At 45.5% G+C, this 25310-nt stretch overlaps 1 long non-coding RNA gene and 1 pseudogene across 1 annotated transcript; one reads left to right on the forward strand and one right to left on the reverse strand.

Moving 5' to 3' along the window:
- LOC115619027 overlaps window positions 1-25310 on the forward strand; it is a 49184-nt pseudogene that overhangs the window by 2035 nt on the left and 21839 nt on the right.
- On the reverse strand, window positions 5942-9139 carry LOC115619199. Its single transcript, XR_003994951.1, has 2 exons — window positions 8973-9139; window positions 5942-6264 (listed from the first exon to the last, which is right to left on the reverse strand). It is a non-coding gene; the product is annotated as an uncharacterized LOC115619199 (long non-coding RNA).

The following is a 25310-nucleotide window of genomic DNA, read 5'->3' on the forward strand; positions in this document are numbered from 1 at the left end:
AACAAGATAGACCCTACTACATGTTATTATTGGAACCTCAGGAATATGCAAGCTTTGCATGTTTAAATAGAAGCTTGATTATAATGCTAGCAAAGCAAGTTTTAATAAATTTGCTTTGCTTTAACGTAAAATGATCAATTTGTAATTCTAACATGGTTTAATTCCTGCAAGGTGGTGAAACCTATCCCTGGGAAAGGAGATGGGTTGGAAATGAACAAGCTCTCTCTAGAGCCTCAGGCTGAAGGACAAAGCACTGCTACTTCACCTACACAGAAAGGAAGACATAGTCATCCTTTTAGTAACTCTTCATCATCCTCTAGGACAGTTAAATCTGAATCACCGGGTGTTAGAAGAAAAAGGATATCTCCAGTGCCTGTAAGTTGCAAGCTCTGATGCAATTTTTTATTTGGCTACATACTGCAATCTTTTGCTTAGAGAAGCAGTAGGTATCTAATCCTTCCCGGGTAGGCAAGATGCTGATATCAAGGGGTTATGACAGGGTATCACTTGAGTGAGATATGCTCTGCATATCTCACATTACACTTCTCTTAGGTGTGGAATTTTGTTCTTTGCTCTTAGGTGTGTGTCATAGAATCATAGAATAGTTAGGGTTGGAAAGGACCTTAAGATCATCTAGTTCCAACCCCCCTGCCATGGGCAGGGAGGGATGCCTCACCCTAGACCATGTCGCCCAAGGCTCTGTCCAACCTGGCCTTGAACACTGCCAGGGATGGAGCATTTACCACTACTTTGGGCAACCTGTTCCACTGCCTCACCACCCTCATAGTAAAGAATTTCTTCCTTATATCCAACCTGAACTTCCCCCGTTTAATTTTGAACCCATTACCCCTTGTCCTATTGCTACAATCCCTGATGAAGAGTCCCTCTCCATCATCCTTGTAGGCCCCCTTCAGATACTGGAAGGCTGCTTTCAATTTTTATTACTAGGAAATAAATTAAGAAATATAGATGTTCAGTTGTGAAGACATGTATGTTCTCTTAGCTTGATTTGCATGAAGAGGTGCCAGGAGTTTTTTGCTTTTTGTGGGGTTTTTTGTTTTGTTTTGGGGTGTGGGTTTTTGGGGGGTTTTTTTTGTTTGTTTTGGGTTTTTTGTTGTTGTTGTTTGTTTGTGCATTTGGGTTTTGTGGGTTTTTGCATGTCGCTTCTCCAGGCAGGTATATTCCCTTGGGGATAGGATTGTTGACTGGACCCCACAGTCAATTGATGCAAATGATGCACAATATAATTGCTTGCTACATGCTGACTAATACCCAGATGGTCCCTGAGCAGTGATCAGCCACCCCTGGCCAATTCTCTCCAGTTTATATACTGAGCATGACATTCTATGGCATGGAATACCCCTTTGGCTAGTTCAGGTCAGGTGTCCTGTCCAGCTACTAGGAAGAAAATTAACTCTATCCATCCCAGCTGAAATCAGGAGAGTATCCACCCCTTATTCCATACCATTTACATCAGGCCAGGTCCCAAAATTCAAAATACACCATCACCTTTCCGGTCTTTTTTTTATATATACACACACACACACAGATATTCCCTTAATCTCTGGACCATCCTATAAGAGTCCATTGCGTTAACTTATTCCATGACTTTGGGCTCCATCTGTTATAAGATTCAGGGTGGGAAAGATGGATGGTGAGGTGTTCGATTGTTGCATGCTGAAACCAGTTCTGATTCCATCACCACTGCACTTGTCTGGTTTCATCGAAGTTTATTCTTCATTAATGTGGTGATAAAAAGGGAGTCAGGTTCAGATCCTAAAATCTGGAGCAGCAGAGACAGGCACTGTGAGGTGCCTAGCGTGGTGATGGGCATATAGCTGCCATGGAAATGACAATATATAATATACAGTAGTTAACATCATACACTTGAATTCCTGCTTATTCTCACTCAAAATCAAATCCCCTTGAAGCACACACCAGATATTTCCATCCTCCCACACTACCCATGAAGTGTACCCAGGTCCTTGAGCAAAAACATTCCCACAAGTGGGTTTGTCTTTGCCTGAGGCAGGAATAACCTGGACTGTTTACTCCAGCATGTTCTTTATGTGCACCACAGGAACATTATTCCATACTACAGTACGTAAAAGCTTTGATTGGGCAGGACCAGTCCGATCAGCAGATACCGTAGTGTTGACTAACCATGTGGCGTCTGCTAAATGTATATCCCAGTGTTTGAAAGTCCCACCACCCGTTGCTCTCAGTGTAGTTTTTAACAGTTCATTGTACCATTCAATTTTCCAGAGGCTGGTGCATGATAGGGGATGTGATATACCCACTCAATGCCATGCTCTTTGGCCCAGGCATCTATGAGGCTGTTCTGGAAATGAGTCCGGTTGTCTGACTCAATTCTTCCTGGTGTGCCATGTCGCCATAAGACTTGTTTTTCAAGGCCCAGGATAGTGTTCCAGGCAGTGGCATAGGGCTGAGCATGTTTCCAGCCATCCAGTGGTTGCTTCCACCATCATAAACATGTTCTTCAGTAGCTTGACTCTTGGGTACATGGCGGGGGGAAGAAGGGGGGGAGTGAGTGAGCAGCTGCATGGTTCAGAGTTACCGCCTGGGCTTAAACCATAACAACGGCATACCTTTACAACCAGGTTCTCCACCTGGGCAGCAATATCTTGCCACAGTGCAGCAACCCAGATGGGTTTACCTCTGTGTTGCCAGTTGCTCTGCTTCCATTGCTGCAACCACCCCCACAGGGCATTTGCCACCATCCATGAGTCAGTATAGAGATAAAGTACTGGCCATTTTTCTCATTCAGCAATGTCCAAGGCCAGCTGGATGGCTTTCACCTCTGCAAACTGACTCGATTCACCCTCTCCTTCAGCAGTTTCTGCAACTTGTCATAGGGGACCCTATACAGCCACCTTCCATCTCCGATGCTTTCCCACTATATGGCATGACCCATCAGTAAACAAGGCCTATTGCTTCTCACTCTCTGGTAATTTATTATTGTCCTGGGTTCAGCTGTAACAGTTATTTTTCTCCTTCTTAGTAGCTGGTGCAGTGCTGTGTTTTCAACTTTAGTCTGAGAACAATGCTGATAACACTGATATTTTTAGTTGTTGCTAAGTAATGCTTACTCCAATCAAGGACTTTTCAGTCTCATGCTCTGCCAGGGAGGAGGGGCATGGGAAGCCAGGAGGAAGCAGAGACAGGACACCTGACCCAAACTAGCCAAAGGGGTATTCCATACTGCAGCATGTCTTACCCAGTATATAAACAGGAGGGAGTCACTCGGAAGGCCCAGATCATTGCTTGGGTTGGGCTGGGTATTGGTCAGCGGGTGGTGAGCAATTGTATTATGCATCACTTGTGTTTATTGGGGTTTTTTTCTTTAGTTTTCCTTTAGTTTTATATTCTCTCCCCTTATTATTTCCCTTATCATTATGATTATTATTATTGGTAGTAGTAGTAGTGGTTTTGTATTATACCTTAGTTACTGGACTGTTCTTATCTCAACCGGTGGGATTTACATTCTTTCAATTCTCCTTCCCATCCCTCCGGGAGCGGGAGGAGGAAGAAGGGGGGGGAGTGAGCGAGCAGCTGTGTGGTTCTGAGTTACTGGCTGTGCTTAAACCACAACAGTTATACACTGGGGCCTCTTCAGCATGCGTCACCTCTTCTAGTGACGTTCCAAAATCTTTGCCCTCTGGCCAGTCCATGATCACTTCCAAGATTCATGGATGACTGGGATTTCCTATTTGAGCTCATTGTGTGATCAGTGTGACCCATCAGTTGCATGATGTGTAGAGGATACCTGCCCTTTGAACATCCAGCCCAGCACGGGCAACCTGGGTGCGAGGAGGAGCTGTGCTTCACTACCAATCCCTTGGAGTATTTTCTTCCCTTTTTCAAAAACTTCTTCTGCTGTATCACCCCACACAATGATGTGATCAATGTACTGCAGGTGTTCTGGAGCTTGCCCCTGTTCCAGTGCAGTCTGGATCAGTCCATGGCAGATGGTAGGGCTGTGTTTCCACCCCTGGGGCAGTTGGTTCCAAGTGTACTGGACGCCCCTCCAAGTGAAAGCAAACTGTGGCCTGCATTCTGCTGCCAAAGGAATTGAGAAAAATGCATTGGCAATATCACTTGTGGCATACCACTTGGCTGCCTTTGACTCCACTTCATATTGAAGTTCTAACATGTCTGGTACAGCAGCATGACTTCATTCAGGCCACGATAGTCCACTGTTAGTCTCCACTCTCCATTAGTCTTTTGCACTGGCCATATGGGGCTATTAAAGGGTGAGCGGGTCCTGCTGATCACTCCTTGGCTCTCCAGTCTATGGATCAGCTTATGGGTGGGAGTCAGGGAGTCTTGGTTGGTGCGATGTTGCAGCCAGTGAGCTGTTGTGGTAGCAATAGACACTTGTTGTTCTTCGACCTTCAGCAACCCCACAACAGAAGGGTGCTCTGACAGACGGCCCTTTTGGGTCCTTGAAGTACTCTCTCCTGAGATAGTCTATGGAAAGGATGCATGGAGGCTCTATACCAGTCACACTAGGGTGCTTTTACCACTCCTTCCCAGTCAGGCTGATTTCAGCCTGCAGTACAGTCAGCTGTTGGGAGTCCCCTGTCACTCCAGAAATACAAATGGGTTCTGCCCCTTGATAGCTTGATGGCATTAGGGTACACTGTGCACTGGTGTCTACTAGAGCCGTATACTCCTGTTGGTCTGACATGCCAGGCCATCTGATCCACACAGTCCAGTAAACCCAGTTGTCCCTCTCTGCCACCTGGATGGAGGCAGGGCCCCTCTAGTACTGGTCACAGGATTCTCCATGTCCTTCTTGTAGATATGGGTTAGAATGTCTTTCCATAGGATCAGGAGTAACATCAGCCCTTCCAATCTGGTTCGGAAATAGAGACACTGGAGCAACAAGTCCCCTGGAAGAACACCCATTTGCAGTTGTTTTCCCTTGCAGTTCATGTACCTATTCCTCTAGAATTGAGGTAGGCTTTCCATCCCGGTTCCTCATGTCCCCTCCACAGTCCTGCAGATAAAACGACAGGGTACCCTGTGGTGTGTACCTCCTGTATCCACCCTCTCGAGTGAAAGGATGCTTACTGTTAATATGTGAGACATGGGTCCGTACAGGTGGAGAGTAGGACTTATCCTGTTATTGTTGCTGGAACTCCTGGAACAGTTTTTCACACTGTTTGGACAGTTTTCCACAGCGTGCTTCAAGTAAGGTGTTGCAAAATGCAACTCTGAGAATACAGGCAACAACTCCGAGATCAACATTCTGACCACTTGTTGCTGCGTTGCTTCAGCCAAGACTTGCAGAACTAAGCCAACCCCTGGCTTAGGGCTAGAAGATCACAGACACCAATATGGAGGATGACCAAATAGCGTTTTATTGAACAACAGCAGGTGTTTTATACCTTTCGGCCACACGGAAGTACCTGTGCTGACCCAATCAGAGGGCAGGTTAACAATTTTTACCTTTTATGGTATTGTCCAGCCTTGCCCCACAATTCCCCTCTCCATGCTATGGGGCTTCTGAGAGTATCTAGGGGGGGGCTCTCTCTTTCCGTACATCGCGATATCTTCCGGCCGCCATACCTTAACTACCTACATATCCCCCCTCCCTATGCACCAATAAGGTGATTAAGATAAAACAATCCTAAAAATACGTATCATAAAACTTGTGTGCAAACCTAGCAAATGTGTGCTGTTTCTACATTATTTCTTATAAAAATTCTAAAAATATACATTATAAGTTTAGATAGAAAATATAAGGCACGCCAAACAGGATAACTGGGGAACAACTGAGAGTAGTGGTGTATAACTAGGGATAGCTAAAGGGAGTTTTAAATGAAAACAGTCTTAGAGCAATCGCTAAAATGCCATTAATCTAATGCTAACACTCTCTAATTGACTCTTAACAAATGAAACGAGCTTGACAGGGTCCCAAAATCACTGCTATTACAATCATTGTGATTGGTCCCATTAGGTAGATATCAGAGTGGTCAGCCATGGTGAATGGTTGAACCATGACGTAAACCAACTTTGCTGTGCCTCTCGTTCCCTCCTTCGTTTTTTCCAGACCTTTCTGCAATTTGGTCATAGTGTCTTTTACTATTCTGGTGTGGTCTGCATATACACAACACCCTTCCTCTAGTGCAGCGCACACTCCCCCTTGCTGTAGAAGCATCAGGTCTGATCCTCTTCCTTGTCATCTTCATTCGTCACTGGGACGTACGGGTTGCGAGGGTGTCCGACAATCCAGTCCTGCGGACAAGAACTCACAATTTTCATTAGTTTTATTCTGATCCTCCTTTAATTCCGCCTTAATACATCTGCTAGGTACCCATCTCAGCAATCCCTCCTTTTCTACTGCTGCATACCCTCTTCCAATTGTACGCAGCCTCCACCCGGATTCCCACTGTAGGTCCCCTGGAAATTTAACACGCACCTGGGGAAAGGTAGCTACTTGTTGTTTTAAATACTGTTTTTCCATTGGCGAATACTGTTCGTGTCCTCTAATATAGTGATTTAAAGCTAACAGGGCTCGATTTAAGATATTAGTTTGTTGATCTGTCGGTATTTTTCCCGAATACCCTTCTTCTTCTCCAAGGATCTTAATTTTTTCCTTGAGCGCACGGTGACCACGCTCCACAATCCCCTGGCCCTGACAGTTGTATGGGATCCCGTGTTTTAATTCAATGTCCCACTTCTTGCACCAATCTTCAACTAATGTGCTTCTAAAACAAGGCCCATTATCTGTTTTAATCGTTTTTGGGGTTCCCAGCCAGGCCATGACGGTGACCCAGTGTTGTATGACTGTCTTTCCCATCTGCTTGATGTGTGGTGTGGCCATTATTGCACCGCTGTAAGTATCAACTGTAACCGCAAGGTGCTTCCTAGGGGCCATGAGTGAACATTCCGTAAAGTCTGTCTGCCATAACTCTCGTGCTTGCAGACCTCTAGGATTCACTCCAGCCTCCCATAATGGGGAGTGCTGGCAATAGGGACAAGTAGCGACAACTTCCCGAGCTTCTCTAATAGGAATATTACATTCTTTTGCCAATGCCTTTGCACCAATATGTAGCTTTCGGTGCAGTTCACTAGCCTGTTGTAACGTCCACAACCTTTTTGCAGCAGAATCTGCTTTTGTGTTACCTTCCACCAGTGGACCAGGGCAATTTTGGTGGCTATTGATGTGAATCACTGTGACTGTACCAGTTCGCTTTCCTAATGCTTCTTGTAATGCATTTGAAATGTCCCCGTTAGCGTATCCTCCTCTCTTCATTGATTGAACCAATTTGTACACGTACATAGAGTCTGTACAGACATTAATATGTTTTTCAGGAGTTTGTTCAAGCGCTAGACACATAGCTTTTGCCTCTAGCCATTAAACACTCTTCCCTGCTTCTACCCAGATTAGTTTTTCCCATTTATCGGCTTCCTTCCAGACCACCACTGCTGTGTCTGTGACAGAGGATGCATCGGTAAAATATGTCAGCCCAGGCTGGGGATTATCAAGCATTCTCAACTGCAGTGAGGGCTGTAATGCATCCATGTATCTGTCGTGGTTTGAGCCCAGCCGGTAACTCAGAACCACACAGCCGCTCGCTCACTCCCCCCCCCCCCCTTCTTCCTCCCCCCGCTCCCGGAGGGATGGGGAGGAGAATGGGAAGAATGTAACTCCCACGGGTTGAGATAAGAGCAGTCCCACAACTAAGGTATAACACAAAACCACTACTGCTACCACCAATGATAATAACGATTAGTGAAATAACAAGGGGAGAGGATACAATTGCTCACCACCCGCCGACCGATACCCAGCCCGACCCGAGCAGTGATCTGGGCCTTCCGGGTAACTCCCCCCGGTTTATATACTGGGCATGACATGCTGTGGTATGGAATACCCCTTTGGCTAGTTTGGGTCAGGTGTCCTGTCTCTGCTTCCTCCTGGCTTCCCCTCCTCCCTGGCAAAGCATGAGACTGAGAAAGTCCTTGGTTGGAATAAACATTACTTAGCAACAACTAAAAACATCGGTGTTATCAGCGTTGTTCCCAGGCTGAAAGTTAAAAAACACAGCACTGCACCAGCTACTAAGCAGGAGAAAAATGACTGCTATAGCTGAACCCAGGACAGTATCTTTTCCAGAGCTCTACCTTTCCTGTCTCAACCTTCCCATGGTATGTACTTAGAGATAATTGCAGCTCTACTTTGTTCTCCATCAGTTCTGTCACCTGTTTTTTAGTCCAGGGCAGCCAGATGACATCTGGTTCCTTGCCAAATGTTTTTCTGCTTGATTTTCTTAAAGATTCCATTACCAAAACTGCAACCTTGCTCCACCTCACAAAGCTGTCATTTCCCTTTGAAGAGTATGCCCACAACAGGGGACACAATTCCTTCTTTCTGTCTTGTCCTAGCATTCCAAAACAGCCTCCTTTGGTAAAGGCCCAGGCTAAAATGATGTCCTTGCCTGGTTGTATGCGAATAAGGGCAAATTTCTCTGTTCTGCGTTGGATTTCTACCAACGCCTTTCGCGCCTCCTCTGTAAGAGTGCGTGGTTCCCAAATTTGGTTACCCTTTAACAGGTCATAAAAAGGTTCCATTAGGTCATTGGGGATCGGAACAAAAGTTCTCAACCATTGAATGGCCCCCACTAGCTTTTGAACATCGTTAAGTGTCTTAATTTCTGGATTTATTTGGATAGGTTGGGCAGTGACCTGCTCTCCCCTAATTTCTGTTACCAAGTATTTGAGTGTACTACCCTTTTGAATCTTCTCCTCTGCTATGTTTAACCCGAATTGCTGTAAATTGGTCTGCACCTGTTGGAACAAGGAATCCAGGATGGCTCTGTCCTCTGCAGCCATCAAGATATCATCCATGTAATGCAAAACCTTTGTTGTACTCCACTTTTCCCTGATACCCTCCAGCGCCTTAGCCACGTAACGCTGGCACATTGTGGGTGAGTTTTTCATACCTTGTGGCAGGACTGTCCATTGCCAGCGTGTTGCTGGCTCCTCCAAATTGATTGCAGGTAGGGTAAAGGCAAACCTTTTCCGGTCTTCCAGGGCAAGAGGGATGCTGAAAAAACAATCTCGAATATCAATTATTATGATGTACCAATCCTGTGGGATAGCAGAAACAAGCGGCAGACCAGTTTGCAAAGGTCCCATCGCTTCCATATGCGCATTCACAGCTCTCAGGTCATGGAGTAATCTCCATTTGTTTTTGTTTTTCTTTCGAATTACGAATATTGGGGTGTTCCATGGACTAGTAGAAGGCTCAAGATGACCACTTTGAGCTTCTACCTTCACAATTTCCTTGGCTGCTTGTAATTTTTCTTGAGTGAGGGGCCACTGTTCCACCCAAACCGGATCATTCGTCAGCCAAGTAATTCTATCTTGTTGTGGGTCAGGTTGAGCAGTGGCCCCCACTAAAAATCCTTTATAGTAATTCCCATTTGACAGAGTGCATCTCGGCCTAACAGGGCTTGGTCTATCCTAGCAATAACGGGAGTCACTGTGGCAACCGTTTTCCCTGCTCTTCATCTTCTATTATAAACATCATTGGCTGCGAGCTTACAAGAATGTTAGTATCCCCTCCCGCCCCGGTGACCTATCAAAAGTGGACTGTCGGAGGGGATGGGTGGGATCTGTCGTTGCAGCTTGTATGCGGCCTTGCAGTTCGAGATACCATGCCTCCTTCAAAAGAAGGAATAGCAGGCCAGTTAGCACCGCCCTTGCCAGCTGCCTAGCGTCGGCAGGGGCTAGTGGCTGGACGTGGGCGGAGTCGAGCAGCATAGCTGTGGTTTTGCTCGACAAACCTTCCTCTTTTACTGCCTTGTGAAGGGCCTGAACCAACTTAGCGTCTAGGGGCGTCCACATAGCTCCTCCTTGTGGCCCAACCTGAACAGGGAACGCCTGTGGAGGCGCGGCCGCAGGTACGGCTTCTAGGGTTACGCCACTTAGCACACAGTCTTTCGCAATCAAGTTCCAATTTGGCTGCGCCACAGGGGGTGGGGCTTCGCCCAGCCGCTCCAAGGCGCGTTTTTGTCTCAGTGTCTGTGCCTTCAGCGCATCTATCGCTTTGGTAAGTCCCCCCATAACCTCCTTAGGTGTTTCAAGCTTCTCTTCCTCGACACTCGAGCCCTGAGGGGGTCCAGCGCCACTCGCCGTAGCCTCCTCATTTTCTGACTCAGAATCAGAACGCATTTCACACCCACCTCCCCGCCATTCCCGCCATGCCGTTTGTTCCTTCGGGGTACTGCGTTCCTTCTTCCGTGCCCCAAAGGGCCCTGCGTCACCGCCACCCACACGTTTCAATCCCAGGTCTAATAATTCCTCGTCGTCTAGATGCCTCAGTACCATGCCTGGGAGCGCATCTAGGGGGTCCACATTCTGATTTTTTAATTCACCCGGCCCAGACTCGCCGCCCCTGATTGCAGCGTCCCCTTTAAGACATTCCTTGTTAAGACGGGCTGCAGACTTGCCGCCCCTGACTGCAGCGTCCCCTTTAAGACATTCCTCGTTATAATGAGCTACAGTATCCTTTAACTCCCCCCACGGATATGCCGGTGGCGCGGAGGGCTCCTTCCGCGCGGCCCCTCCCTGCGCACCGGTCGCAGAGGGCTCCTCTTCAGACTCAGTAACAAGAAATGCCTGCGGCTCAGGCAGCTGCTCTATAGATTTATCCTCCACCTCGTCCTCCCCACCATCACCAGGCTCGCCAGTCTGCACTGCCGCTGTTGTAGTGGGAGGCGCAGTTTCAAGCGCGGCTCCCCGTAAGTATAACTGCGCCGCCCCCCATGCCTCCCGATCTTGCCGAGCCAGTTGTAATAAAGCCAACAACTTTCCCAAAGTGATGAGGGCGTCTGGCTTTCCCGCCAGTGCCTGCTCAATCAGTGTCTGTTTAACTTGTGGCCAATTTTTGGAATTAAATATCTGAGCAGGGTGACCAAGCACCCCACTGTGAATCAAAGATTCCAGGCACGCCTTAATGCTGCCAGATTTGATACAAATCTTGAAATCCTTTGCCAACGTTTTCAGTACCTTAACCGTCACATCCATGCTCGCGAGCTACACCTCTGCCCTCCGAACGAATCACGTCGGGCTCACCACTTGTTGCTGCGTTGCTTCAGCCAAGACTTGCAGAACTAAGCCAACCCCTGGCTTAGGGCTAGAAGATCACAGACACCAATATGGAGGATGACCAAATAGCGTTTTATTAAACAACAGCAGGTGTTTTATACCTTTCGGCCACACGGAAGTACCTGTGCTGACCCAATCAGAGGGCAGGTTAACAATTTTTACCTTTTATGGTATTGTCCAGCCTTGCCCCACAATTCCCCTCTCCATGCTATGGGGCTTGTGAGAGTATCTAGGGAGGGGCTCTCTCTTTCCGTACATCGCGATATCTTCCGGCCGCCAGACCTTAACTACCTACAACCACTGACTATTAAACCAATACAATGAATTCTTATTATGACACATTTGTTTTAATATGATCCAGTCAGATCTGTTGTTATCTTAACCCTTCGTGCCCCACGTTGGACGCCAAAAAGGACTGTCCTGGTTTAACCCCAGTTGGCAACTAAGTGCCAGGCAGATTCTCACTAATTCCCCCTCTGTTGTGGTTTATCCCAGCTGGTAACTCAGAACCATGCAGCTGCTTACTCACTCCCTGCCTTATTCCCCCCCTGCTCCCGGAGGGATGGGGAGGAGAATAGAAAGAATGTAAATCCCACAGGTTGAGGTAAGAACAGCGCAGTAAATAAGGTATAATACAAAACCACTACTCCTACCACCAGTAATAATAATGAGAAGGGAAATGACAAGGGGAGAGAATATAAAACTAAAAGGGGAAAAGGAAAAGAAAACAATAAACACAAGTGATTGTCCTGGGTTCAGCTATAGCAGTCATTTTTCTCCTTAGTAGCTGGTGCAGTGCTGTGTTTTTGACTTTCAGCCTGGGAACAACGCTGATAACACCGATGTTTTTAGTTGTTGCTAAGTAATGTTTACTCTGACCAAGGACTTTCTCAGTCTCATGCTCTGCCAGGGAGGAGGGGAAGCCCGGAGGAAGCAGAGACAGGACACCTGACCCAAACTAGCCAAAGGGGTATTCCATACCACAGCACGTCATGCCCAGTATATAAACTGAGGGGAGTTACCCGGAAGGCCCAGATCGCTGCTCGGGTCGGGCTGGGTATCGGTCAGCAGGTGGTGAGCAATTGTTTTCTCTCCCCTTGTTATTTCCCTTATCATTATTATTATTAGTGGTAGCAGTAGTGGTTTTGTATTATACCTTAGTTACTGGACTGCTCTTATCTCAACCCATGGGAGTTACATTCTTCCGATTCTCCTCCCCATCCCTCAGGGAGCAGGGGGAGGAGGAAGGGGGGGAGTGAGCAAGCGACTGTGTGGTTCCGAGTTACCAGCTGTGCTTAAACCACGACAGTTGTTTGTGGCACCCAATGTGGGGCACGAAGGGTTGAGCCAACGACAGATCTGACCAGAGTGTGTCTAGTCATATTTGTGATAAGCATTCATTGTTACTACTCGTCACAATGGTGATTTATTTGCTCTCAGAGTTGTTGCGCTTGGTCTCAGAGTTTCAGCATGTTGTACCTTATTTACAGCCAGTATTTGCTGTTTTAATGTTTATTGGCTGGCAGGCCTGGGCTAAAGTTCTTGTTTCACTGCACTTCATGGTAATGACTTGTAATACAATAGACTCATTGATCATGAAACTGGTCTGGCTTGTGTTCCCAGCGTGGCCATCACCTCTATACTTTGGGAGGTATATAATGAAATTTTTTAGCAATTACATATCTTTTTTTTTCTCCTCGGGGGGTCAACCTACAAAGGAGGCATTCCCTTACACCCCCCGTTCCCCCACCAAACTATTTGCAACAGCATTTGAGAGTTCTGAAGGTTTTGGATGGCCTTTGAATACCCTTGAGAGCTGCCTGCTGATTGTGCTGGGGATCAGCATGTTGGCAAACATACAGAGTATGTTTTACCCATGGCCATCCCTCCCTGGGAACACCCTATTTCGTCTGATCTTGAAAGTTAAGCAGTATCGGGTTCAAATCTGGTCTAGGGTTAGAGAATGATATAGGAGAACCAGCAAGAGATTTTCCCTGAGGCTGGACAGTCATGAGTGGCAGGGTGTGTGGGATAGTATGGGCAAGTATCTAGGCCAGTGGGCCCCTCCAGTGCTTTGGAACTTCACCACTGAACAAGTGCAACATCCAGAAAAACTAGTAAAACACTTAAACGAGGTGTGCTGTTGTTCTGGTTATACCATAGAATCATAGAATCATAGAATCATAGAATCATAGAATAGTAAGGGTTGGAAAGGACCTTAAGATCATCTAGTTCCAACCCCCCTGCCATGGGCAGGGACACCTTGCACTAAACCACATGGCCCAAGGCTCTGTCCAACCTGGCCTTGAACACCGCCAGGGATGGAGCATCCACAACCTCCCTGGGCAACCCATTCCAGTGCTTCACCACCCTCACTGTAAAGATCTTCTTCCTTATATCCAATCTAAACTTCCCCTGTTTAAGTTTGAAGCCATTACCCCTTGTCCTACCACTACAGTCCCTAAGGAAGAGTCCCTCCCCAGCATCCTTGTAGACCCCCTTCAGACAGTGGAAGGCTGCTATGAGGTCTCCACACAGCCTTCTCTTCTCCAGGCTGAACAGCCCCAACTCTCTCAGCCTGTCTTCATATGGGAGGTGCTCCAGCCCTCTTATCATCCTCGTGGCCCTCCTCTGGACTCGCTCCAACAGCTCCATGTCCTTTTCATGTTGAGGACACCAGAACTGTACGCAGTACTCCAAGTGAGGTCTCACAAGAGCAGAGTAGAGGGGCAGGATCACCTCCTTTGACCTGCTGGTCACGCTTCTTTTGATGCAGCCCAGGATACGGTTGGCTTTCTGGGCTGCGAGCGCACACTGCCGGCTCATGTTAAGCTTCTCATCAACTAACAAACACCCCCAAGTCCTTTTCTGCAGGGCTGCTCTGAATCTCTTCTCTGCCCAGCCTGTAGCAGTGCCTGGGATTGCCCCGACCCAGGTGTAGGACCTTACACTTGGCTTGGTTAAACTTCATAAGGTTGGCATCAGCCACCTCACAAGAGTTTCAAGGTCCCTCTGGATGGCATCCCTTCCCTCCAGAGAGGGACAATTCTCTGCAACTTGCTGGGGCTTGGCCTACGCCTACAGAGCCCTGCTCAACACTATCCAGCACCTTCAAAGGGAAAAAAATGTCTCTGGATTTGATGGCAAAGCAACAGACAATGCAGCTACTCTAACTCCAAGTACAGCAGCTATACCAACTCCAGTGAACAAGCACAGCAGTTGCTCAAACCCTGACCACAACAGACAACGCAGCTACTCCAACTCCAAGCACAGCAGTTACACCAACCCCAGTGACAAGCACAGCAGTTGCTCAAACCCTGACCACAACAGACAACGCAGCTACTCCACGTACAGCAGCTATACCAATCCCAGTGACAAGCACAGCAGCTACTCAAACCCTGACAGCAACAGACAACGCAGCTGTTGGTGTTACTCAACCCCCAAGCACAGCAGCTGCACCAACCCTGGCAACAGACACTGCAGCCACTTCAACCCTAGTGGCAGACACTGCAGCCACTCCAACCACAGTGACAGACACTGCAGCTAAACCAAATGGCCAATTTGTGACAATATCGGTTGCCCCTGTAAGCAAAAGCAAACGAGAGGCACAAAAAGCAACCTGTGCAGTGAAGAAAGATGAAGTCCCAATGCAATTGCTACAGGGGACATCATCTGAACAAGAGTTACTACTACGTGGATCAGAGGAAGAGGAAGAAGAAGAAGAGGTGACTTCTCGACCCCGGACATCGACCGAGCTACGGAATATGTGAAAAGATTTCACCCGTCTTCCAGGGGAGCACATTGTCACCTGGTTGCTCCGATGCTGGGACAATAGGGCCGACAGTCATGAACTAGAAGGTAGGGAAGCCAAGCAGCTGGGATCACTTGCTAAGGAAGGAGGAATTGACAAAGCGATTGCAAGAGAGAAACGAGCCCTCAGTCTTTGGAGGCGGCTCCTGGCAGCTGTGAAGGAAAGGTTTCCCTACAAGGATGATATTATGACTCGCTCAGCCAACTGGACCACGATAGAGAAAGGCATCCAGTCCCTGAGGGAATCAGCCACTCTAGAGATGATCTATCGTAGGCCAGATGCCGGGAATGCATCCATAGATCCAGATGAAGTCGAATGTACACGACCCATGTGGCGGAAACTTACACGGAGTGCGCCATCATCATATGCCCACACATTGGCATCAATGACCTGGAATGACCTAGCACCATCAACAGTGGATGAAGTGTGTCATCAACTCTGAGAGTTCGAAGACAATCTCACCCCTTCCATCATTTCAGCTGTGGAAAAACTGTCCCAGGAGTTCAAACAAATGAGAGATGATTTATCCGATCTATCCAGCTCCCCACGTGTACCAACCCATGTCTCAACTAGTAACAGAAGGCGCCCTACTGATCGAGAAAGAAAATATAGGAGGTACACGCCACGGGCCACCCTATGGTTTTACCTGCGGGATCACGGAGAAGACATGAGAAAGTGGGATGGAAAACCTACCTCAGTTCTGGAGCAACGGGTGCGTGAACTGGAGAACAATGATCAAGGATGATCCTCCCATGAAAGTTGCTGCTCCAGTCTCTGATGAGCAGTTTCCCAGGTGGAGTAGAAGAGCTGATTTTACTCCAGCTCCTGTGATAAGGAATACTAATCCCTTTCTACAAGACAGAAGTGGAGAATTTTATGATCACTATTAGAGGGGCCCTGCCTCCAGCCAGGTGGAGGAGAGGGACAATTGGGTTTACTGGACTGTGTGGATCAGGTGGCCTGGCACATCAGTCCCACAGGAGTATCAGGCTCTAGTAGATACCGGTGCACAGTGTACCCTGATGCCATCAAGGTATCAAGGGGTGGAACCCATTTATATTTCTGGAGTGACAGAAGGATCCCAAGAGTTGACTGTACTGGAGGCTGAAATCAGCCTGACTGGGAGGAAGTGGCAAAAGCACCCCATTGTGACTGGTCCAGGGGCTCCATGCATCCTTGGCATAGACTATCTCAGGAGAGGGTACTTCAAAGACCCAAAAGGGTATAGATGGGCTTTTGGTATCGCTGCCTTGGAGATGGAGGAAATGAAGCAGCTGTCCAGCTTGCCCGGTCTCTCAGAGGATCCTTCTGTTGTGGGGTTGCTGAAGGTCGAAGAACAACAAGTGCCAGTCGTGACCACAACAGTGCACCGGCGGCAATATCGCACCAAACGAGACTCCCTGACTCCCATCCATAAGCTGATCCATAGACTGGAGAGCCAAGGAGTGATCAGCAGGACCCGCTCACCCTTTAATAACCCCATATGGCCAGTGCAACAGTCTAATGGAGAGTGGAGACTAACAGTGGACTATCGTGGCCTGAACGAAGTCACACCACCATTGAGTGCTGCTGTACTGGACATGCTAGAACTTCAGTATGAACTGGAGTCAAAGGCAGCCAAGTGGTATGCCAGAAGTGATATTGCCAATGCAATTTTCTCAATCCCTTTGGCAGCAGAATGCAGGCCACAGTTCGCTTTTACTTGGAGGGGTGCCCAGTACACTTGGAACCAACTGCCCCAGGGGTGGAAACACAGCCCTACCATCTGCCATGGATTGATCCAGACTGCACTGGAACAGGGGCAAGCTCCAGAACACCTGCAATACATTGATGACATCATCGTGTGGGGTGATACAGCGGAAGAAGTTTTTGAGAAAGGGAGGAAGATAATCCAAATCCTGCTGAAGGCTGGTTTTGCCATAAAACAGAGTAAGGTCAAGGCACCTGCACAGGAGATTCAATTTTTGGGAATAAAATGGCAAGATGGACATCGCCAGATCCCCACAGATGTGATCAACAAGATAACAGCAACGTCTCCACCAACTAACAAGAAACAAACACAAGCTTTCTTAGGTGTTGTGGGGTTCTAGAGAATGCACATCCCAAATTACAGTCTGACTGTAAGCCCTCTCTCTCACGTGACCTGGAAGAAGAATGATTTTAAATGAGGCCATAAGCAACAACAAGCCTTTGAACAAATTAAATGAGAAATAGTTCATGCAGTAGCCCTTGGACCAGTCCGGGCCGGGCATGATGTACAAAATGTGCTCTATACCGCAGCTGGGGAGAATGGTCCTACCTGGAGCCTCTGGCAGAAAGCTCCAGGGGAGACTTGAGGTCCACCCCTCAGCTTTTGGAGTCGGGGATACAGAGGATCCGAGGCCAGCTATACTTCCACTGAAAAAGAGATACTGGCAGCCTATGAAGAGGTTCGAGCTGCTTCAGAAGTGATTGGCACTGAAGCACAGCTCCTCCTGGCACCCCAGTTGCCTGTGCTGGGCTGGATGTACAAAGGCGGGGTCTCATCTACCCATCATGCAACCGATGCTAGATGGACTAAGTGGGCCACACTAATTACACAACGAGCTCAAATAGGAAATCCCAGTTGTCCAGGAATTCTAGAAGTCATCATGGACTGGCCAGAGGGCAAAGATTTTGGGATGTCACCAGAAGAGGAGGATATACGTGCTAAAGATGCCCTGCCATATAATGAACTGTCAGAGAGTGAAAAGCAATATGCCTTGTTTACTGATGGGTCCTGCCGTATTGTGGGAAAGCATCGGAGATGGAAGGCAGCTGTGTGGAGTCCCCTGTGACAAGTTGCAGAAACTGCTGAGGGAGAGGGTGGATCGAGTCAGTTTGCAGAGGTGAAAGCCATCCAGCTGGCCTTGGACATTGCTGAATGAGAAAAATGGCCGGTACTTTATCTCTATACTGACTCTTTATACCCATCCCGACCTGAGCAGCGTTCTGGGCCTTCCGGGTAACTCCCCCCAGTTTATATACTGGGCATGATGTGCTGTCGTATGGAATACCCCTTTGTCTACTATGGGTCAGGTGTCCTATCTCTGCTTCCTCACCGCTTCTTGTGCTCCTCCTCACTGGCAGAGCATGAGAGACTGAAAAGTCCTTGACTGGAGTGAGCATTATTTAGCGACAACTAAAAACATCGGTGTGTTATCATCATTGTTCTCAGACTAAAGTTTAAAACTCAGCACTGCACCAGCTACTAAGAAGGAGACACATAACTGTTACAGCTGAACCCAGGACACCCTCCCACATCAGGATGGGGAGGAGAATTGGAAAAGAGTTAAATCCCGTGCACTGAATTACGGACAGTTAGAATCATCAGAGAATCATCATAGAATGGTTAGGGTTGGAAAGGACCTTAAAATCATCTAGTTCCAACAGCCAACACCTCCTACTAGACTAGGTTGCTCAAGGTCCTGTCCAACCTAGCCTTGAACACTGCCAGGGATGGAACATTTAATAATCGAAATAAAGTAGAATATAATAATAATAATGCAATGATAAAGGAAATAAGAAAAAGAGAACAAGTCAGAGATAAAACTGAAAACAAACCAAAAAGCAAACCAAAACCACAACAAAAAAAACCCAACAACACACAACAAAAACCAAATAAAAAAGAAAAAACAAATGATGCACAATACATTTGCTCACCACACACTGACCGATACCCTGCCTGTCCCTGAGCACTGATTGGCCCTGCCGTGGTTTAAGCCCAGCCGATAACTCAGAACCATGCAGCCGCTCGCTCACTCCCCCCCATTCTTCCTCCTGGTGGGATGGGGAGGAGAATCAAAAGAATGTAATTCCAATGGATTGAGGTAAGAACAGTCCAGTAACTAAGGTATAATACAAAACCAGTACTGCTACCACCAATAATAATAATAATAATAATGATGATGATGATGATGATGATAAGGGAAATAACAAGGGGAGAGAATACAATTGCTCACTACCTGCTGACCAATACCCAGCCCGACCTGAGCAGCAATCTGGGCCTTCCGGGTAATTCCCCCCAGTTTATATACTGGGCGTGACGTGCCATAGTATGGAATACCCCTTTGGCTAGTTTGGGTCAGGTGTCCTGTCTCTGCTTCCTCCCAGCTTCCCCTCCTCCCTGGCAGAGCATGAGACTGAGAAAGTCCTTGGTCGGCGTAAACATTACTTAGCAACAACTAAAACCATCGGTGTTATCAGCACTGTTCCCAGACTGATAGTAAAAAACAGCACTGCACCAGCTACTAAGAAGGAGAAAAAAATGACTGTTTCTGCTGAACCCAGGACAGGCCCCTTTCTGCTAACTCCCTGCGGTTTATACACTGAGTACGACATTCTGTCCTTTTGGCTATTTCGGGGCAGGTGTCCTGGCTGTGCTCCCTCTCAGCTTCTTGCGCCCCTCCTCATTCGCAGAGCATGAGAGACTGAAAAGTCCTTGATCAGGGTAAGCACTACTTAGCAACAACTAAAACATCAGTGTGTTATCAACATTATTCTCAAGACTAAAGCCAAAACACAGCACTGTACCAGCTACTAGGAAGAAAATGAACTTTTTCCCATCCAAAACCAGGACAGCAGGTTATATTTTCTTCAGGCTTTGGGGAGTCTCTTATTCTTTGTCATTTTGGGAAAAAAATGCATAGTTAAAAATTACTGTTGTCCTGGAAATGCTCATGATGGAACTGCTTATGTAGTTTCAGAGTGGACAAATAACACCACCTCGAAGAGCCCCATCTCCAGATGGCTCTTCTCCATACAGCCCTGAGGAAACGAATCATCGTGTCAACAAAGTTCTACGAACCAGGCTGTACCTGCTTCAGCAGATAGGACCCAACTCTTTCTTAATTGGAGGAGACAGCCCTGATAATAAATACAGAGTGTTTATTGGGCCTCAGGTAGAGAATGTTTTTGTGTTGCCTGTAGCTTTTATTAATTTATAGTTAATCTTGGAAAACTGTACAAAACCAAATTAAATCAAGTTTGTCACCAACCCTTGCTAACAGTTCTATAAAGCAATGTTTAAAAGATGTAATCTGTGCTTATGTAATATAATGGCCAGCTTGTGGGTTGTTTTTTTTTTAATGTAGCACGTATTAGTTTTTTTCTAGAGTTTATCTTTAAAATAAATAAATAAATTACTTGGGGGAAGTAATTACTAATGCTCTGTAGATTTCTCATTCCTAGAAGTGGCTCCTAATTCTATGTCTTAAGTACTTTTTGGCTATAATTTGCCCACTTCATTTTCTTAGTTTCTTAATCTGAAACACTATATTTATTCTATTCATGGGTTATTAAATGACAAGAATATGACACAATTCCTTTAATGGTGTGCTAATTTCATTGATGCCCATGGTGAGGTTCTTTTCAGAGACTTGTGTAGGGGAACATTTAGGTTTTTGAGTAAACAGAAGCATCTCATTTAAGTTAGATTGCTGTCATGTTATGGGTATATGATGATTATATGCATAATTTCCTTCTAGTATGAAGTATAGCAATAGCTTTAGCTGATTTTAAAACATAAAAAGGGGGGGGGTGTCAAGAGAAAACTGGTGTTATAATTGTATGCTTTTCCATACATATTCCTGAGTAATGTTTTGGGGATTTGCATTTTCTGTAAGGCCATGCAAGAAGATATTTATGTCATATATATGAAATATTTTGCATTAACTACTGTTTTGTTGTGGGTTTTTTTAAGCGGGGGGGGGAGATCTCTAGTATATGTCTCTGTGACACACTTCATGATCTATGTAATTATCAATCCAGTAGAGCTCTAGCATATTCTTTTCTTTGCAGACTTGTAGCTGTGGCCATGGGATGTTTTGTGTTCATCTGTTGTTTGTTATGTTGCGGGTCTTTCAGCTTGAAGCCTCAGACCCAACGCTCTGGAGGAAGATGCTGAAGAACTTTGAGGTAACGGATTTCTGATAGATCTAATGGCAGATCTAAAATACACTCCAAGTGAAAGTCTTTAGGGTATTATCTAAAAAATGCTGAGAACTGCTGCATTTCAAAGCAACAGGAATATGTTTTTAATTATATCTTTAATTTGGGTTCAAGGGTTCTGCAAGTAGAAAACAAAATACCCTGCAAATAAAAGGCATAACTAAAAGAAATAGCAGAGAGATGTAGCTTAGTGAATGATTCAAATCTTGGATTTTTTACTCAAATTTGTATGTCGTCTCACTGATTAGCTGAAAGGTAAACAGAACAAGGATCTTCAGAAGTAACTGTGTGTATACTTAAAGCTACTATTTTTAATAAGCAAATAGTTTTTTGTTGTAAAGTTTCTTGTGATCTATTAGTAAGATTTCTGAAATTACTACTACTGCATTATCGTGAATGTGAATAGACCTTTCTCAGCAGTAGTTAAGCTTCACTAATAATAACTTTTAAATACAAGCTATTCATAGCATAAATATGACTGTTGCTATCTTTCTGATGTTAGGTTGAGAGCTTGTTCCAGAAATATCACAGTAGGTGTAGCTTGAGGACCAAAGCTCCATCTCGTAACACCATCCAGAAGTTTGTCTCACGCATGTCAAATTCTCATACATTGTCGTCATCTAGTACTTCTACATCTAGTTCAGAAAACTGGTTAGTATTTTTCTAAAGGAATTAAAAGCTTTATTCTCTTGGGGTTTTTGTGGGTTTTTTTAAGGTTTAGAATCACCTACATTCTTTTTGTTCAAAGCTGCTTTAATTTCAAGCCATATTAAGTCTCTGTATTTGCAAACAAGAGTCAAGCATGCATTAGTCACAGTCATACCAAGTGCCCAAGGCTGGGCCTTTCGATCTCTAAGTGGTATCTGACCGAGTCTGAAAAGATATCATGCATTTTGTGATGTTCACTTTCATTTCAACAGTGTTGTCTGCACTCAGTGCTTCTAAAAATTTGGTTGCTCACTTATTCAGACCAAGGTTTAGGTGAATGATTCATGAATAGCATATGGTTATTTGGAAGTGACTGTTCCAAACTTGGAAGTAAATCTTTTTGACTGTTAAAGCTTGTTCTGAATTTTGATTTGCCATTTTTGCAATCACAAATATTTATTTTTATAGTATGAAGGATGAAGAACAGATGTGCCCCATTTGTTTGTTAGGCATGCTGGATGAAGAGAGCCTAACTGTGTGTGAAGATGGCTGCAGGAACAAATTACACCACTACTGCATGTCAATATGTACGTTGTCATCTTTGTCTCATTAAATTCTGGTGACTTGGAGCACTGTGTACAGTTCTGGTGTCCTCAACATAAAAAGGACATGGAGCTGTTGGAGCGAGTCCAGAGGAGGGCCACGAGGATGATAAGAGGGCTGGAGCACCTCCCGTATGAAGACAGGCTGAGACAGTTGGGGCTGTTCAGCCTGGAGAAGAGAAGGCTGTGTGGAGACCTCATAGCAGCCTTCCACTGTCTGAAGGGGGTCTACAAGGATGCTGGGGAGGGACTCTTCCTTAGGGACTGTAGTGGTAGGACAAGGGGTAATGGGTTCAAACTTAAACAGGGGAAGTTTAGATTAGATATAAGGAAGAAGTTCTTTACAGTGAGGGTGGTGAAGCACTGGAATGGGTTGCCCAGGGAGGTTGTGGATGCTCCATCCCTGGCGGTGTTCAAGGCCAGGTTGGACAGAGCTTTGGGCCACATGGTTTAGTGCGCGGTGTCCCTGCCCATGGCAGGGGGGTTGGAACTAGATGATCTTAAGGTCCTTTCCAACCCTTACTATTCTATGACTCTATGACTCTAAATATGCAAAAGTATTATAATTTACTCTGTGTGTTGTAGGTTGTTTGGGGATTTTTTTTGGTTTGTTTTAAAAGCTAAACAGAAACCTGTTCTTAAGTGATGACTCCTTTGAGAGTTTGGTATTATTGTTCAGGTACTATTGATATGCCTTATTTATCTGTTATTAAATGACAACTTGATTTGTGAATGCTTTGAGAAAAAAGTTAACTGCAGGGCTAGAGGTTTGAGCCTCTTACTGAGTGAGAAGATCATGTACAATTAGAGGAAGTTAGGAACAGACTTTTTACCCTTCTGACTTGTCATTAGAATGCATGCAAGTCATCTACTAGGATTATGTAGTGAGTTATGGAGTATTTTTTTATATACTGCATTAAAGTATTTAAATAGTTTGCTTTAACAAATAAAAATCAATATCCCATGTTTTGATACCTTTGAAAAAGTATTGTGTATGTTTGAAGCACAAAAAGAACTGCATTTCAATTTATAAATTTAATCTTAATTGCAGTGCTAAACTGAAGTATTTCTGCACGCAAAAATGTTTAAATGTACATATTTATCAGGCTTCTGCACATGGTTCAGTTCAGAAGTGTTTATCTGAAACTGACATTCTTCAGTAAAAATAAAAAAAAACAAACCAAACCCATATCCTGGTTTTATGCACTATAAAACTGAAATGCACATTATCCTGTTGCTGTGTTCCAGGGGCAGAAGAATGCAGAAGAAACAGAGAGCCACTTATATGTCCTCTTTGTAGATCTAAATGGAGATCTCATGATTTCCGTGGGTAAGGATTGAGTCTAACAAACTATCTGTTTCTGGATCCTTTGTAGGTGTTCCTAAATATGCTAAAGTATTTACTTATCTAAATGTTTCAGTTGTTAATCCATGTTATTTGTTGTTAATCTGTAGTCATGATTTGCCAAGCCCTGTGGATTCTTCTTCTGTTCTCCATGTGGTTCACCAAGAAATTCAGCATCAATCTACAGCTGTATCACAGACAAGAACCCAAGATAGTAATTTTAACCTTACTTATTATGGAGTCCAGCAGATCCCTTCTTCATGGCTAGCTGAGCCATGGATTCAGGTAATTTTACTTTGTAAAAGAAGTTTCAAATGTAAAACCTGATATTTTTAACTGTTTTACTAGATTTGACAACTCAACAGCTACAAAATTTATTCTGAATCCCATCAGCTTTATGGCTGATTCTTATTGGAAAGAATTATATTTAACTTGTGTCAGAAGAAAATGTCTTGTTTTCACTGGGGTTTTCAGTTTTGAGCATTATCTCAGGCCTCGTATTAAAGGTCTATGTAATAAAATGTAGTTTTCTTAATTTTAGTTTTGGTTGTGTGTTGCTGCGTTGCTTCAGCCAAGACTTGCAGAGCTAAGCCAACCCCCTGGCTTAGGGCTAGAGATCACAGACACCAATATGGAGGATGATCAAATAGTGTTTTATTGAACAACAGCAAGCATTATATACCTTCGGCCACGCGGAAGCACCTATGCTGATCCAATCAGAAGGCAGGTTAACAATTTTTGCCTTTTATGGTATCGCCAGGCCTTACCCCACAATTCCCCTCTCCATGCTATGGGGGCTTGTAAAAGTATCAGGGGAGGGGCTCTCTCTTTCCGTACAGCGCGATATCTTCCGGCCGCCAGACCTTAACTACCTACATTTCCCCCCTCCCTATGCACAAATAAATTGATTAAGATATAACAATCCTAAAAATACGTATCATAAACTTGGCTGGAAACATAGTAAATGCGTGCCGTTTCTATGTTATTTTTTACAACAATCTAGAAATATACATCATAAGCTTAAATAGAGAATATAAGGCATGCTAAACAAAGATAACTGGGGGACAACTGGGAGTAGTGGTGTATAACTGGGGATAGCTAAAGGGAATTTTAAATGGAAACAGTCTTAGAGCAATCGCTGGCGTGCCATTAACATAATGTTAACACTCTCTAGTCGGCTTTTAACAAATGAAACGAGCTTGTTCAATATACAGGGTCCAAAAATCAATGCTATCACAATCACTGTGATTGGTCCTATTAGGGTAGATATCAGGGTGGTCAGCCATGGTGAATGGTTAAACCATGACGTAAACCAACCTTGCTGTGCCTCTCATTCCCTCTTTCGTTTTTCCAAACCTTCGCGCAATTTGGTCATAGTGTCTCTTACTATTCCGGTGTGGTCTGCATATACACAACACTCTTCCCCTAGTGCAGCGCACACTCCCCCTTGCTGTAGAAACATCAGGTCTAATCCTCTTACTTGTCATCTTCATTCGTCACTGGGACGTACGGGTTGCGAGGGCGTCCAACAATCCAGTCCTGCGGACAAGAACTCACAGTTTTCATTAGTTTTATTCTGGTACAACTTGCATGGGTATCAGTTATCTGTCTCCTTTAATTCTGCCTTAATACACCTGCTAGGCACCCATCTGTCGTTGCAGCTTGTATGCGGGCTTGCAGGTCGAGATACCACGCCTCCTTCCAAAGAAGGAATAGCGGGCCAGTTAGCACCGCCCTTGCCAGCTGCCTAGCGTCGGCAGGGGCTAGTGGTTGGACGTGGGCGGAGTCGAGCAGC

The sequence above is a fragment of the Strigops habroptila genome, chromosome W, assembly GCF_004027225.2.
Source record: "Strigops habroptila isolate Jane chromosome W, bStrHab1.2.pri, whole genome shotgun sequence".
NCBI lineage: Eukaryota > Metazoa > Chordata > Aves > Psittaciformes > Psittacidae > Strigops > Strigops habroptila.